The 16,443-nt window shown below is 40.4% G+C and overlaps 1 protein-coding gene across 1 annotated transcript in view; it reads left to right on the top strand.

Annotated features, from left to right (window-relative positions):
- Positions 1-16,443, top strand: part of LDAH (lipid droplet associated hydrolase) — a gene marked incomplete at its 3' end in the record, with an annotated part of 119,415 nt that overhangs the window by 17,278 nt on the left and 85,694 nt on the right. The window lies entirely within an intron of this gene.

Below are 16,443 nucleotides of genomic sequence, written 5' to 3'. Positions count from 1 at the left end.
TGGCTAATAGCTCTCTGAGCTTGAAGTAGTTGGAATACAGAATGTGCAGCAGAGTTCAATCTCGCTTAACTAACATAATATTTTGATAGACAGTCTGTGTAAACTTGTCATTTGAATACAGTTGTACCTTATTAGCTGAAATGTTCAATGTATACTTTTTTGTTCTGTAACACTTTTTGCATAAGTAAAACCTCTGTATAGGAGTAATAATGTGCTTACTGAAGTAATTACTGTGCAGAAGGCCCATTTTTTTCCTCAGTTCAGAATATATGTGTTTACTTGTTTGCTTAATATGAATTATTTTCTATTAATATCAAATGAGATTTACTCAGAGTAAAATTAAATGCAAACAGCTGAAGGATCAGGCCCATGGTTTTCTGGAAATGTAGGCGTTATGGAAAGGATAGGAATTACTTTTTTTCCTCTTGTGTCATAATGGTCTATTTTCTCTTTTGCAGTGTTTGTTTAGTGTAAAATTAGCAGTGAAGTATAAAATCTACTACGACAATATTTAACATTGCTTGGGTTCGTTGGAAACCAGGATCCACAAAGTGTAATGGAATATTTTTTTACTGTTTTAAGAATATCTATTTGTGTCTGTGTATTTATGAAGCATTTAGCTTTGTAAATAAATGCCATGCAAACTTCAAAACCCCCGTGTTGTTTAGCTCCTGTAGTTTTGCTGTTCAGGCTTTTCTTGCCTTTCATCGCAGGAGTGTGTTGCAGTACCTTCGTTTCAGGCTTCCTCATTTTTGTTGCTGTAAACTAGGTGGTTTTGTTATTTTTAGTCTTTAACTCACATTTTACATTATCAATTGTAAAAAACATTTTTTGTGGTAAAGCATGCTACGCTGGCTTCATTTGTTAATATACAGAAATCATGTCAGAGTTTGTTTGGCATGTCTGCAGAGTACTCCTCACACTTGCCAAATTTCTTGAGCTACCTGCTTGCAGTTGGATTGCTGCTGAGTTATTGGATCATCTTATTGTTTTATCCACTCTTGCAGTGACTTGGTGGTATTTAAAGCCTATGTGGACTCAACCAGACACTTCTAAACTCCTGAGCTAATCCTCTGAATCAAGAGCTGCTTAAGACTTTCTGTACAACAGAAAGATGGGTCTCGATTCTGGTCCGAGAATCATAAATTTTTTTTGCCCAGAAAAGACCTTTAAGATCATCAAGTCCAACCATTAACCTAGCATTGCCAAGTCCAACCACTAAACCATGCCCATAAGCACTGTATCTACACCTCTTTTAAATACCTCCAGGGATGGTAGTCCACCACTTCCCTGGGCAGCCTGTTCCAATGATTGACAACCCTTTCATGAAGAAACTTTTACTAATAATCTAAACTTCCTCTGGCACAACTCAAGGCCTTTTGTCTTTTCTCCAGCTTCCTTGCTGTGCTTTAGACATGCTCTGGCACCTCACTGCCCTTCTAGTGGGGGCCCAAAACTGAACACAGCATTTGAAGTGCAACCACACCAGAGCTGAGTACAGGGGGACAATCACTTTCGTGGTCCTGCTGGCCACACTATTCCTGATACAGGCCAGGATGCAGTTGGCCTTCCTGACCACCTGGGCACACTGCTGGCTTCAATACCCTCAGGTCCTTTTCAGCCAGTCAGCTTTCCAGTCACTCTTCCCCAAACCTGTAGCATTGCTTGAGGTTGCTGTGACCCAAGTGCAGGACCTGACACTCAGCCTTGTTGAACCTCATACAGTTGGGCCTCAACCCATCAATCCAGCCTGTCTGGATTCCTCTGCACAGCCTTCCTACCCTTCAACAGATCAACACTCCTGCCCAACTTGTTGTCTGCAAAGGTACTAAGAGTGCACTTGATTTCCTCATCTAGATCATTGACAAAGATATTAAAGAGAACTGGTTCCAGTACTGAACCCTGGGGAACACTGCTTGTGACTGGCAACCATGTCAATTTAAGTCCATTCAACACGACTCTTTGGGCCAGGCCTTCCAGCCACTTTTTTACTCAGTGAAGCATTCGCCTGTCAAAACCATGAGCAACCAGTTGCTCCAGGACAATGCTGTGGGAAATGGTCTCAAAGGCTATAGTAAAGTCTAGGTAGACAATATCCATATCCTTTCTCTCATCCACTAAGTGGGCCATCTTGTCATAGAAGGAGATCAGGTTAATCAAGATCTTTTCCTAGGAGTAATTACCTGTACTTACATCAAGAAGACTGTTGTCACTTGAAGACTCCTTAACTATTATTCTGCAGTGAACATAGTGCAAACAGTTTGCCTGGATTATGACAAGTCTTTAATGTGTTCTCCCTTGAAGAGAGACTTGTTAGCTTTAAAGTCTCTGAAGTTCTATTTTTGACTGTAGTGTAATGACTCAAAAGCTTTCAGTACATTATCTGGCTTTGTCTTCCCCTGCTGTTTTGATATTTAACAGTCATCAACCTCAACATTTGCATAAAGATTATATTAAGAATCACTATATAATCATTCTTTGCACTAAAATTAATTGCATTGCCCTCAAGCTTAGTATTTTTATATTATCCTTTGTATTTTGTTTGTTTGGCTCCCACTAAAACAGTTTTGGGTTTTTTGAAGTTGTTAATCATTCCCTCTGCTCAGCAATCACTAGAATGAACAGTTCTTCAGAGGTCTACTGGCACTACTGAGACCAAGGAGTTTGCTTAATAATAAAAGAATTTATTTTCTCATTTTATGAAGCATATAAAGCTTATTTACTCTGATTCTCTTTCAGTTGGTTTCAGAATGTGCTTTGATTTATACAAAACGTATGTGATTCGGTGTGCTTGTAGGTACGTAATCTATGTGCTGTAACCATTTGTCTACAAGAACTGCACTGGATCTAATAAGGACTCACAGTATCAGTGAATTAGATTGCGGTATGTAGCTTCTGGCAGCCTTGGCCAGAATGTAATCCAGAGTCCTGTGTGTGAATCTTGCTATGGAATGTGTGATACAACTGGTTTTAAAAAAAAAAAAAAAGAACTGTTTATGTGAAGCAAAACCTGGTTTTGGAATTGAGACTGCTGAATTACTCAAGGAAGGTACTTCCATCCTTTCAGGCACTACTTTTTCAGTCAACAGCCTGTGTCAGTCCCTCCGGGCACAGTTCACCATTTGTATTTGAAACACAGCTAGAGGACAGGAGAACGCTGCTGGCAACAGATGGACAGCATAAGAGGAAAGATGTCTTTTTATCTCCTGGACAAGGGCACTGCTGGGGTCTGGGTCGTGTTCTGCTCGATATGCTTTGTGCTTACAGTCACTGAATGAGCTCCAACCACAACAGTTGCAAAGCAAAGAACTTGTTCTACCTGAATGCATTTGGTTGTAAAAGCTGCTTTTTTTCCTCTTTCTGGTTTTGTGGATTTTGGTTGGTTTGGGTTGAGAATTTTTGACTGAATAGTTCCAGAGCATCAGCAGTAGAAAAAAATGTCTGTCCAGCCTCACGTCATCATCTACCTGTGTGGTTTTGTTGTTACCAGCCTGGTTATGAGAGCTGTCCTGTGTTTTTGGTTTGTTGTGGTTTTCGGTTTTCAGGGTCAGGCTGGGTCCATGTTACCTAGTCCAGAAAGGAACTCTAAAACTCAATTTCATCCAGCCTAGTATTAAACACCCAATTAAGATGGCGAAGTAAGAAGCATAAATTCCTAGGTACTTTGCGTAATGAGTAGCTAGGGATGGGCACTGCCATGAGCACTTCTGCCTACAGAGAGGTTGGGCTGTCCTGAGTTGGTATGAAGTCTCCAGCTGTGGAGATAAGCAAAACTTGAGTGGTTGCAGACCTGGGCAGCCTGCTCTGGCTGAACCTGTGAGAGCAGGGCATGAGCTAGGTGCTCTCAAATGATCTCTTCCAACTTCAGTGATCCTGCGAATGTGACCCAGAGACAGGCTCCTTTTCCAGGTGTGGATTCTGATCTGGATTGATTTTTGGGACACACTGAAAAGGTAGTAAAGATAAGTACTTGAAGAATCTTAGATAAATGTTGATTATAATTAGCCATTCTTTCAAGGCCATTAGCCATTCTTTAAGGTACCTTCTCCTTGCCTTCACAGGCATAATGCACAGTAAGTGCCATAGCACTGAAACTAGTTTTGTTTAGTGTTAGGAACAGAAAAAAAGAATTAAGACTTGGTAAGGAATGAAGTATGGTACTTAAACATAGTATGGAAAGAATATGCCAGAAGAGGGAGCTGTTTAAAAGATTAGAAAAATATGTAGTGGTTTTTTTGGAAAGCTTAATGCCATCAGAACCAGCTATACCATGTGCTGACATCTGAATGCATAGGTAAGCACTGTTTCTCTCAGTATTCTTACCACAAAAAATAGTAGTTGTTTAAGACCATTCTTGTGACAGTGATTAATTTGTTATTTTGGTTGCTGAGGATCATAAAAATGCCTTTAACTTGGATTGGGAGGAGTGAAATAAAGGAAGTCCAGTTAGAGCAGGGAATATAAGGAGTGGACTGCTGGGGTTTTTGTTCCCAGCCTTTCCACTGGGTTGCTTTTCAGTAGATACCCAATCTTCCTCACAAATTGTGTACCAAACCACAAATCTTCGTACACGTTTGCAAAATTTATATAATCTATCACCCAAGTCTTTAAGCCAGCATTCAGTTACAATCAACTAATGCTGAGTAAATAAATTAAGGATAAAAACTCAGCTGCACAGAGTGAGACCACAAATACTTCTCCTGCTGGAATGTTTAAATCATTGACCAACTCTGTGGGCAGCTCCGCTCTTACCACCAGTGTGAAATTCTTGCACCAGGACATATATCATACAGCAGTAACTACCCAAAGGACATTAAGGAAAAATGCTAATCACATTTAAGTACTTCAGGTCTTTATTAAAAGAATCATTCATTTAACTTTTGGTGGCTTGAATTAATGAGCAAGTCATAGAGTGTAATGTTGAAATAAGCTACACAGACTTGTGCTTACACACTAACTTGCCCTTTATTTTGTTTAATCCTGAACCACATAGTTTTGATGCATGAAGCTCAGGCTGAAAAGTTGTTTTCTGTGTGGATGTACTCTTTCCAGCATATTAACACTGTGCTTTATATATTTATCTTTAATTATCTCCACTAATGTAAGACAGAACTACTTGTATGGGTTTTATTGCCTTTGCTTATTTTGGTCATACCTTCCCAAATAGAGCAGTGCTGCTACTGTCCATCTTCAGCTGAATCAATGGAGTCAGAGAAGAAGGGAAATTTAGGTACTCAAAAATGAAGGTGGTGTTATTTAACACACCTGATTGCAGCAAGGAACTTAATTATCTTGTTTGGTTGGAGTTTTGGCTCTCTGGACAAGGCACGTGGAGGGTTGCGCAGCTCAGGGTGGCATCTAGTCTAACTGGTACCCTTGAGTCATATCCAGCTGAGGCAAAAAAGTCTCAGTTTGCTGTTTTGCATCTGAAATTCTGTCCTATGGAGGTAAATGTTTGTATCCGAATAGCAGAGCAGGATATATAATAGAGTATCTGTGTATACACAGATACTCTATTTATTGATTTTAAAAGGTTTTATTTATTTTAAAAGATTCCTCTTACTAGGTTAGAAGCAGTATTACCTGTCCTGTGGTGTTCACAGTGCCTGAAATTAAAGCTAGTTCAGGAGATTAAGCAGAGTACTCACATTCAACATCTGCCCAGCTGTGAGTTAGCAAGGAGAGGATGCAGTGAATCCATGGCCCTTTCACAGAGAGAGGAAGAGAATGCTCTTTTTCCATGGCCTCTCCTGCACAATCACAGCATAGGACCTAAAGCAACCACCTGATGCTTTGAAAGCATTACTTACATGCTGATCTGGTCCAGACTGGCTCAGGGAAAGAGAGCTGGTGTTCCTAAAATCTTCAGGAACATCTTTCCCTGTATTCCACCTGGCTGTGTTATGACCTTACGTGATCAACCTCACGTATTCAGAGTCTTCCTGGAAAGCCTCAACCATTCTTTGTTTTATTCAGTTACCGTATTAGTAACTGAACATCTGTTTGGTTTTGAGCAGGCTGTAAGGAGACTGGGTGGTCAGACTGGGCTATTCATAGAGCTCTTGCCTTCAAGTAGCTTTTAGAATCATCAAATAAGGTGTAAAGCAGATGTTGCAAAGTCTAAACTGGTGTGGTAGTTAGAAACTGTACACTCATCAGGCCCTGGAAATCTAGGAGTTTAGTGCTTGGAGCACTTAGAGATCTTCTTTAAGCCTTTATTTCACAATCCAAAATGTTTGTCAACAACATTGGCAGAAGGTATTCTTATTCCCACCACACTGTGCCACTGTACCCCTTGGTTATGCCAGAACAATAGTTTGAGAGATCATGCTGTGAAATAAGTAAATATATACACTTATTTCTGAGATCTTTTTAAAGCTGGAACACTTCCCTGGTGGGGCTCACAGCCTGGCCCCAGTATAATGCAGGGGCTGGTGAGCCATGGTAGGGGGGTGGGAATGACAGTCAAGGGAGGTGAGAGTTCCTTCAGCTGGACTCAATGCAGAACGTTCTGTGGTTAAATTATGGTGTCAGTCCACAGCACTCAGCACATGCATGTGCGTTCACACACTCAGTCTTGAGATGTCTCTGGAAGGAGGTGGTACCCCACCAGTCACACCAGGTGGTAGTCATTCACTGAGAATGCCTCTCCCTTGGGCTTCTGCTTTTGTTTACACTGCAGTTCCAGATGAAGCTGCCAACTCCTTCGCATTTGACCCTGAATTCTCAGATTCTGATGTGGAGCTTTTTTATTTTATATTGCTTTGATTTATTTTTTTTCCCCCCTGAATAAAATAATCATTAGTGGGAAAGGAGTTTTCTTACTCTCCAGTAGCTGGTATAGGTGATGCACAGCAATCATTGAGAACAGTTTGTGTAGCATAGCAATCCAGGTAGAAGGGTCTACACAGAATGAGATAACATGTTTTCCCCTTCCCCTGTGACAGGTGGCCTTATCAGCAGATGAGGTAGTAAGAGCACAGCTTTCTCTTTCAGTGAGACACAAACACAGCAGAGCACATTTGACTCATGTGCTGGCATGGGGTATGTATTATACACGACCGTGGTTTTTAAATTCCCAGATGAACAGGAGTAAAAGCACGTAAAGAAAAGCCCAGCCCCATATTTCTGATGCTTCCAAAGCCACTGTTTACAACTTTTCTAGCCACTTCTTTATCTCTAGCATGAATATTAATGGATTAATTACAAGATCAGACTTATTTTCAGCCAACCATGTGTTTTCTCAGATGGCAATGAACCTAAGGTATTGTTAACTCATGGAGATCTTAGTGGTTAGTAATGCTTTAATTGTCATACATAGATTATTTGTCTGTTTATTATTTCTCTTAAAGTGGGGCTAATGAAATCTGAGTCAAGTGCTTGAGTACTTATTGATGGGATGTACTGTCTTGACTCATACCAAGGTTCTTTGAGGGCTCTCCCCTTCATTTCACTGAGCTAAATAGTTTGATTTCAGAAAATTATTCTTAGGGGATAACACTGATTTATATATCCTTGTCTGATTTTTACTTTTAGCCCAAATAAAGCTTGGAATACATTAGTCCGTTTTGCCCAGATATTTCTGAGAAGCAGGGGACTTTAAATGATACCCCCAAAAAAAGAAGAGAGTTTGCATAGAAGACATACATGCTGGTAGAATACTCCCTGAAGGAGAGGTGTAAGTGTGTTCTATCCCATATTAGAAAATTCAAATCTTAAGACACTGCTTTTCATTATTTTTGCTGCTTATGGACCTCTTGTTTGTGTCGAATGCTTTATAATACGATGACAGTTGTTGAGTTTTGTTTACTGGGTCAACCCACAGCTTCCATTGTCTTTTGAAAAGAAGAAAAAATCATTAAAAATAAAAATGTCCTCATGCAAATAGGAGCCTGTATGTCAGATCTAGGCTTGAAATATGCGACTTTTGTTGAGTTTCCCAGTGCTCCAGAAGTACCTCTGATGGAGGCTTGGCACATTTGAGCTTGTTAAGTTTGAGGAGTCAGAGTAGTGACAGGATGGTTGAACATCCAACTGTGCTTGACAGTGTTCCCCTCCACTAAATCTGGGTGGCAGATGTGACTTACTGAAGTGACTTACTGAAATTTCTCAGTCTACAGTCTTCTCTCGTTGTCCTCTCCCTGTTAATAAGGCATCATTTTCAGCATGGATCCTTCCTGCCTGGCTGTGAGCAGCGTAATCAGGAGGGGAAGTGATCCCTCTCTTGCAGCATGCAGAGGCTTGAATTGGCTGGAGTTATGGAAAAGTTGTGTTCTACAATATTTTGCCTGATTTTACCATTTTAAAAAGTATCTGTTTCTTTTCATATGATGTTTGAGGAGGATACTGAAGAGCCTAACTATGAAAGCAATGCAGTGTTTCCATGTGCATCATGTACAAGTAATGCAGTTAAAGTGTCTAAAGCTGCAGCCCCAGTATATAAGGTACTTTTTCCTTACTGGCAGTTGCTGCCAGATGTACCAGAGCTAAGATGCATTTGCCTTGATATTAAGTATTTGTACCTACTTATCTCTGAAATAATAATATTTTTTTTTTAATTATTTCAAATTCTAGTTAACACATGGCCTCATTTCTGTTGCAGTAGTAATTCCTGTGGATCATTGAAGCTGTAGTAGAAATTACTTTGACCCATTGTGTTCAATAATGGCTTTAAACTAAAAGAGGGCATATTTAGATCAGATATAATGAAGACATTCTTCTCTGCAAGGGTGGTGAGACCCTGACACAGGTTGCCCAGAGAAGCTGTGGCTGCCCCTGGATCCCTAGCAGTGTTCAAGGCCAGGCTGGATGGGGCTTTGAGCATCCCGGTCTAGTGGAAGGTGTCCCTGCCTATGACAGGGGTTGGGAACTTGATGATCTTTGAGAACCTTTCCAACCCAAACCATTCTATGAACATCTAGAAAACAGTAAAGCAAAAAATACATTAAGTCGTAACTCTTGCTCCTTATTTCCTATTATGAGCATGATGAAAAGTTTTGATCATTGTCCTGATTTCCATTTTTGAAAACAATCATTGGTTATTCTCAATGGATTTAAAAACTCCCACAGGAATAAATAAATATGTAGTAACACATACTTAAGTACTGCCTTTTGTCTTTCAGTTTTAGATCTTTTTATATGTTAGCACAGCCTTTTCTTAAAGAGGCAGGAGCTTGTCATGATAGGTCTGAAATGGCTCAACACTTGTGCTTGTGAACAGTGACAGTGGTGTTTATGAATGAGGAAGATGTTTGCCAGAATGAACTGCTTGGGTTGAAGAAGTCTTCATTGGGAATCTACTCAGGACTAGCACTAATATCTTTACAAGTTCTTTTTCCTCAATCAGGGATACATTAGAAGGGATTACATGAAGAATTTTTTCATGAGGTTGTTGATTGGTAAATCTTGGATTGTCATTTTGTCTTGAGTTTCTGAAAAATTATAACAAAGACAAAATAAATTTGTAAAATCACCTTAAAATGTTTGTTTCAGGTATCACGTTCTCTTGACAATCTTGACTCATAAAAATGGTAGAAGTGTGTTTGCAGTGGTTTGTTGGGGTTTTTTTTTGACAGACATTAGCTGTTTTCATGGTCTCTGTTGCTATTTGTTCAGCTTCTGTAAAATGTTTTATTCTACAAACTTCTCTTAAAAACGAAAACCAAACCAACTAACTGTGACCAATGGTAGAGAAATCTCTGACAGATTTGAAATGTCCTTTCTGGTGCCTTTTGAATGTGTTGTTTGCTTCCTCCTTGTATATTATTCACAAGTGATCGAATCCGCAGAGCTGTTTATCTGTACAAAACAAATAATTTGTGGTTGTCTTGGTTTTGAATTGTTTATTTTTCTTGTCTGAAACACAAGATCTTGTCTCATCAGGGTTGTTGTTATTCAGTTGTGTTTCATAGCCTTTCTTCTGAACCCATTTGACACCATGTGTCATGTTCCTCTTCTGCACAGTTCCTTTGTTTCCCCCTGTTCTTTCTGAAGGAGGTTTGTTTTCTGCTGGTCCAGTTCTTGCTTCAGCCCCTGAAGCTGACTGAAAAATTCCCACTGGGAACTGTAGACCCAGCGCAGGGCTCACTGCAACCTCTCTGCCAGCATTGGATTGGATCAGACAGACCAACCATATCCGAAGTGTTAAAAGTATTTAAATCCGTACTTTCATCTGCATAAGGATATGCCTAAGAGATTCTGTATGAGTAGGTGTGTACCAGGAGACCCAATTAAATTTGTTAGTTTTTCATTCGCTGTGGAGAAAATGAAAAGAAAATTTAACTATAAGTGTTAGAAAATCCTGGCTTCTACCTTTAAAAATGCAGTGAAAAATTCACTACTCAATTATTATAAATGGTACATCTCAATCTTAACTCCCTTCCAATAGCCATTACTTTACAGCCATATAAAAAATAGGGGGGTTTGTGTTTATGTACCTTTACATCTTACCTTTAGATTTAACTACTGAAGTACATTTGTGGATGTTATAACCCTTGCAATATCATTTAATCCCAAAGGCCCGTAGGTTTGCAGTGGGCAAAGTCAGGATTTCAGACTTTGTGTCTTGTGTGCCCAGAGAGATGCTGTTAATTGTCCTATGAGCAGAGCAGTATGTGCTGTCCTGCCAGAGTTTTGAGCTGGGAATTTTTATTTACAGGCTTCAGGCCCAGTTGTCACTTGGGCAAAACAAAAGCAGTTAATCAGGTTGATTCAGGTTTATCAGGCTGTCAGTGGGATTTCTTTAGAAGGAAATGAACCTACCTTTCTCCTAAAGGTGGAGCAGTGTTAGAGAACAGCAGGCAAGCTTCTCAGCTCTGCAAAATTTGTATAAAGAATGTATATTATAAAATCCTATGTCTGAGTTTTATAGCTGTATCAGGCTAAAGACTTTGTGCACGGCTCTGTGTGTGTGTATATAGATAGATATATATATAGGGAAACACTGAAATGTTCTTGAAAAACCTCTCATAAGCTCTGTTACATGCACCTGGCTGAATCCTTCTGAGATTCCCTATTTTCACAACCCAAGCAAATATATTAAGGTGCTTTCCAGCCAAATTCATGATTCCAGAGCTAGAGAGGATCAAACAGAGCTTTCACATGTGTTTCTCCGTAACGTCCTTGTAATTGTTTGCTCTTTGGCTGATGCTGCTCCCCTGGCGTAGGGACTGTAAACGCAATACAGCACGAAGAACACCAATCCCTTAGATGTGCAAACAGGTGAAAGCTTAACTGACGTGACATTAAGATGATCATTCAAATGTTATTTGACATGTTTTATTTGAAATCCCTTGCCCCTGCATGTTAGAGAAACCTGTGTGTTTCCTTTTAAGGCCTGAGCATCAGCCATGGTGTCAGTTTCTGCAGTTTTCTCCCAAGTGTGAGAACATCATTGTGTTTTTTACACGCTCCATTTAAATCCTTCTGACATCTGCGTGGGCTGCTTTCCATTCATTAACATAGGGGAGTTGCATCTTCTTCCATGGTGGCTGGTCAGACGCCAAAGGCAGATTAAATTTCCTTGAGTGAGGAACTTGTCATTTAGGCTCCTCAAGCTGGAGCTGGGAGCTTTGGCAGCTCTGCGAAGAGGCAGTGAGAATCATTGCCACAAAAATGACTTTTGTGTGGTCCTGCTGTGCACCCCTGGATTTCAGATTTGATTTATGGCTGCTCATTAAAAAAAAAAAAGTCTGTGTTTGGTTTTGTTGCAGGAGATTATCATGTAAATACTGCAACATACACACTTAATTCTGAAACTTTGGATTATTACTAAAATTAAACTCATGGTAATTGCTGGCATATTTTCCAGTTCCTCAAAGTTCTCTATAAACCCACTGTTGGCTGTGTATTTCCCTTCTGCTATTCATGTAGCTGTCTTTATTCTTTATGGTCCTGTTGAGGTCCCAAAGCAGACAGAAAGCAACTGCTAGAGAAGTGGATGAAGCACCACAGCTGAATGCCAGCTACCGCTCCCGCAGATGGTCAGGCTGCTGCAGACATGGCTGAAAACACTGGGGAACAACCCATGGAACAGTGCACAGAACCCAAAACCTTCTTTCAAATAAAGGTGCTAGAAACCACAACCTTGGGATGATTTAGCAACGCATAAATTTCTTCTCCTTCAATCCCCACCACTCTTGGCATTTAAATAAATCCTTTTCAATTGAAATATCTCTTCCAAAACTGCTAAGAAGTGTTTTAATTTTGTGTTGTAGTCTCCATTCCATTTGAGTAAGCTGTTTATATTTTTGACCTACCCCTTTCCTATATGTTTTGGTGTATATCATTGTTTCTAACCAGAAACATTTTGCTGCTCTGGTTTACATTGTACATTCATCCATAAGTCTGGGAATTATTTTTGCAGAGGGTTATCTAATGCTCGTGCTCTCTTAATTATATCTTATGTTTCACAATATTCTACTGCAGAAGAATTCAAAGTCCTTGACAGTTTGTAAGCCACAAAAGCTGTCATTGCTTGTGTGAGCAGCTATGGTCTGTGACTTCTTAAATGAGCATTATGTGTTTGTTGTTTTGCATTCAGAATTAAGCAGTTGCATCAGTGGCATCCTGTATCTGAGCCTAAACCCCCAGACTCCAGGGAACTTCTTTTTTTGGATGTGTAGCATCTCAAATATGCGTTTTATTTTAAGACACACCAAGTTTAACTTCATGACAGTTTGTGTAGGAAATCTACCAGCAATCCTGGCTGACTGGGGAAGTTCCACTACACTGGAGGCTGGCCGATGTTACATCCATTTAGAAGAAGGGTCAGAGGGAGGATCTAGGAAATTCCAGGCCTCTGACCTCAGTGCTGGGGAAGATCATAGAACTGGGTCATCTTGAGTGCTATCATACAGTGCACACACAATAACCGAGTGATCAGGCCCAGTCAACATGGGTTTACAAAAGGCAGGTCCTGCCAAACTAAACTGATCACCTTCTGTCAGTTAGTGGATGAGGGAAAGAAAGGCTGTGGATGTAGTGTACTTGGACTTGAGCAAAACCTTTGACACTGTTTCTCACAGCATTCTGATTGAGAACCTGGCTGCCACTGGCCTGGACAGGCGCAGCCTCTCCTGGGTAAAAAACTGTCTGAATGGCCAGGCCCAAAGAGTTGTGGAAAATGGAGCTAAATCCAGCTGGAGGCCGGTCCCAACTGGTGTTCCCCAGGGCTCAGTCCTGGGTCCAGTCCTGTTCGATATCTTTATCAATGACCTGGATGAAGGGATTGAATGTTCCCTCAGTAAATTTGCAGATGACACTAAACTGGGAGGAAGAGTTGATCTTCCTGAGGATAGAGAGGCTCTTCAGAGGGATCTGGCCAGGCTGGATTGATGGACTGAGACCAATGGGATGAAGTTTAACAAAGCCAAGTGTAGAGTGCTGCACATGGGACATAACAACCCCATGCAGCGCTACAGGCTTGGGGGAGACTGGCTGGAGAGCTCTCAGGCAGAGAGGGAGCTGGGGGTGTTGGTTGACTGCAGGCTGAGTATGAGCCAGCAGTGTGGCCAGGAAGGCCAATGGCGTCCTGGCTCATATCAGAAACAGTGTGACCAGCAGGTCCAGGGAAGTGATTGTGCTCCTGTACTCGGCATTGGTGAAAGACATCAAGGCCCTGGAGTGTGTTTAGAGAAGGGCAACCAGGCCTGGTGAAGGGGCTGGAGAGCAAACCTTATGAGGAGCAACTGAGGGAGCTGGGGATGTTTAGCTTAGAGAAGAGGAGGCTGAGGGGAGACCTTATCACTGCCTACAACTACCTGAAAGGAGGTTGTAGACAGGTGGGCATTGGTCTCTTTGCCCAAGCGACAGGTGATAGGATGAAGGAGAATGGACTCACATTGCACCAGGGCAGGTTCAGATTAGATGTTAGGAAAAAGCTCTTCACCAAAGTGGTTATCAGGCATTGGAACAGGCTGCCCAGGGAGGTGGTTGAGTCCCAGACCCTGGTTGTATTCAAAAGATGGGTAGATGAGGTGCTTAGGGATATATATGGTTTAGTAGAGGACAGGTATGGTTGGACATGATGATCTCAAAGCTCTTTTCCAACCTAGTGCTCTGTGATTCTGTGAAATCAGGATAGAAGTTGTTCTTTATCATTGATATCCTAGGGCAGATATTTAGTTGGTACAAATTGTTCTCATTCCACTGCTAGCTGCCTTTATAAGAAGGAAATTGTGGGTATTTAAAATCTTGATTTGATGAAAAAAGCATTAACAGGGAAGTGTTTGAAAGTGAAAGGCAGCCAGATGCGTGTTTAGAAGTAATTTTCATGGTTTTAGCTATGTGGATGATTAAAGAGTCCTAGTTCATGTTCTTGAAATCCTGTATCTGCAGTGTGTGTAAGTGGTGAACATTTACCTCCTAATACAGCTCATGGTTACACCTCTGCACAGTCAGTTGTTCTGAATTGTTTTACTTCAGCTGCGGGTAGAAAAAGTAGATTCCTATCTTCAAATTAAAAATGGAAAGATGATGAAAAGTTGTGTATTACGGAGAAGAGCAGAGAAGGTGGCAGGAGTCCTTTGATTATCAAAACTTATGTGTACACCACATAAAGTGGCCACACTGTGTTCTGATTCTCAGTGCACGTTGTCCATTTGACATATTCTTGCCATGAAATGCTTAGAAATGTTTTGCAAATATGGCTAATATTCAGTGTAGTGTAGTTTTGTGTCTTTTATGCTCACCGTTTACAGCTGTTGTTTAAAAGATTTCTGCATCAATATAAACACTGTTGAAAATTAAGCACAGTTGAGAGTAACCGCTTTTAAGACGTGCTTCTCAGTTCAGATGACGGCAACTTGGGATTTGCTGGCATGCATGAGTGATTCAGGTGCCCCGAGGTGTCTGGGGGTTGATGTGGCACTCAAATATGTGGAGTAAACTTAAAATCCTGGAGGCTGGCATTGCAGTTACTTGTGGTTTCCATTTTTTGGACACAGTTGCCGGGTGAAAGAACAGACGGTTTGGGTTTGATGTACTGGGAAATCCTTAAAACGCACAAGTGAGCACTGGGTGCCTTTGTAACGAGCCTGGTAGCTCTTTATCTATAAAATAAAATATTTTAATTGAACAGTATTTCAGTCGCAGTACATGAGCCCAGAATACTGTTGATTACAGACTGCTGTGCATATTAAGCCCCAGTTATTGCCCTGACCTGTTACTGTAACTCTGTTGTATGAAAAAACCCTTTATCTGTTCAGGTTTTTTTTTACTCCCCTTAAAGTATTTTGACAGCAGCTAAAAGTAAAAACATCTAAAATGACTGGATTTGCAGTGATGGCAGTTTGTGCTATATTGGGCAATAAATATTCTCCCCTTATAAATATTGTAGACTGGGGCTTTCAAGAGCAGGGACTACTAATCTGCATTTATGTAAATCCCTGCAAATTGGCAATAACTCCATTGGAATTGCAAGTTCAGTAACAAATAAATTTATAGCTGCTTTACACTGGTGATTTGTCTATAGAAATCCTTGCTGTTAAAATCTTTGTTGATTTTCCTTTCCATTTGTACACATGGTTCCCATCCATATCTCTTCAAGGCATTTGATGGTACCAGTAGTGGTTCTGACAGCTGCCCCCTCAGTGCTTTTTACCATGAGCAGATGCTTGTGAGGAGTGGGGAAAAGAGGGGCTCCTTCTCATTTAGGGATCTTCTCTCCTACATGCCTAAAATACACATGATAAAAATCCCCTTAGGAGAAAAGAATAAAGTCTTAGGGTGCCTTGAGTTTTGCGTAGTATTTAATACAAAGGCTGACTGTTGGTAAGCAGTTCTTCCTTCACTGCTCTTCAGCTGATGACTGAGTCCTGTTTCACTGGGTTGATGATGGGAAAGAGCAAATTGTGGAAGACAGCTGTTCCCGTTTCTCCCCCATACCTTGTTTTGCATTATTAAATCAGAGATTTAAAAATGTAAAGAAAAAAATGCTGGGCTTGAGATTAACTTTGTGATTCTGTGATCTCAGGATGACCATTTGTAATACAAATGATACCCTTTATCGTGGCTTGCTGCTACGTTCATCTTCAACCTTGCTGAAAGATAGGTTTCCTCTACGTAACAGATGATGCCTAGATTTAATTTTAATGTCTCTAGGGCCCTGTATATGATATATTTTTGATTAATGAAAATGAAAAAAAAATGAAAATTAGATTGGGATGTCGGAGAGCTTGAAACATACAGATGTATGAATGTGTGTGACCCCTGTGAATTTGAAGTTGGCTTTCTGTAAATCAGTTTGAAAACATTTGAGTTTGTATGTACAACACCTTTTTTTGCTTTTTTTTTTTTTTTAAATTCTCCTTTTTTGCAAGCTTAAAAAGAGAAGCTTAGAAACACGAAGTAACTGATGTGGTTCTCTTTTACTGTTTTAAGATCAGGAATTTTGTAAAGATTTACAAACCATCAGAGACACTGAGGAATGAACCACAGTACTTG

Source organism: Gallinula chloropus (assembly GCF_964237585.1).
Source record: "Gallinula chloropus genome assembly, chromosome: 3".
In the NCBI taxonomy this organism is placed as follows: Eukaryota; Metazoa; Chordata; class Aves; order Gruiformes; family Rallidae; genus Gallinula; species Gallinula chloropus.
Note: the sequence above shows the minus strand (reverse complement) of the source record. Positions and strands in the feature narration are given on the sequence as shown.